The sequence below is a fragment of the Schistocerca nitens genome, chromosome 2, assembly GCF_023898315.1.
Source record: "Schistocerca nitens isolate TAMUIC-IGC-003100 chromosome 2, iqSchNite1.1, whole genome shotgun sequence".
Classification (NCBI taxonomy): Eukaryota; Metazoa; Arthropoda; class Insecta; order Orthoptera; family Acrididae; genus Schistocerca; species Schistocerca nitens.
The window spans coordinates 261,359,902-261,361,054 of NC_064615.1; positions in this window are offsets into that span (position 1 = coordinate 261,359,902).

Consider the following 1,153-nt stretch of genomic DNA (forward strand, 5'->3'; position numbering starts at 1 on the left):
TAGAACAAGCAGAGCGCGCGTACGGGGTAACGCTCGCCTGCTGGTGCCTGCAGAGTCTAAGTCCATTATCAGAGCGTTACGTAATCAAGGTCACGCGTTCTCTATATAAGCGGGCAGTGTAGATATGTATTCTCAAAGACACTGTTTCAACCCAAGTATCAGCTATTACAGGAGATCCTGTGCGTTGTAGATGGTGTTACATACACCATATTCGGTGAAAGCGGTGATATCCCTCCACCTGAAAAAGCAAAGCCAAACACTGTTCATATTTGATGATGCTGCTGTGGAAAACCAAGACCAAATTGAAAAATATTTTTGTTTCGGTCGTCATATGTGTACTGACGCTACGGTCGCAGGTTCGAATCCTGCCTCGGGCATGGATGTGTGTGATGTCCTTAGGTTAGTTAGGTTTAAGTAGTTCTAAGTTCTAGGGGACTGATGACCTTAGAAGTTAAGTCCCATAGTGCTCAGAGCCATTTGAACCATTTTTTTTATGTGTACTGATGTATTTTGTCTAAGCCAAACATATTCCAGAATCCCGAAACAGTTCGTTAGGGATAATGTATACCTCATTATAGCCTTCAAACAAGGCAATATGAATTTAAAACACATTTACCAGGCACTTGTCGGAACTGACATGTCGTTCAATGATTTTCTAAAGATATTTGCTGATTGCTGGAATCATTCAGAGTATGGGTTTCTCGTTATTGATAAAACAAGAAAATTGAATAATGGTAGGTACGGATGAAACTCCCAAGAGTTTCTGCATATATAGCACGGTAAGAGAGGATAGTAAATCAGTATACGCTGCACCATGGACAAATTCGCGCATATGTCTTGCTCTCAACCTGAGAGAAGAGGTGTACAAAGAAAGAATATTCGCCTGTACATGGATGCGAAAATTCAGGCTATTGCGCATAAAATTGGAGGTATGCACAGGGAACCAGACTCTCCCGAGAATGGTGAATGCGTTAAATGAAGTAGTTAATAAAGTCGTTAAGAAAGTAGATGACTTAACTGAAAAGGTCGAGGCTATTGAGGGGAAAATAGGTGTAGAGTTCCTTGTTGTTGAGAAGAGGAAGCAGGTACATAGTAAGAGGAAGAAGAAAATGAGCGGACATATAAAGCCTAACGCTGCGGAGATGTCTGATTA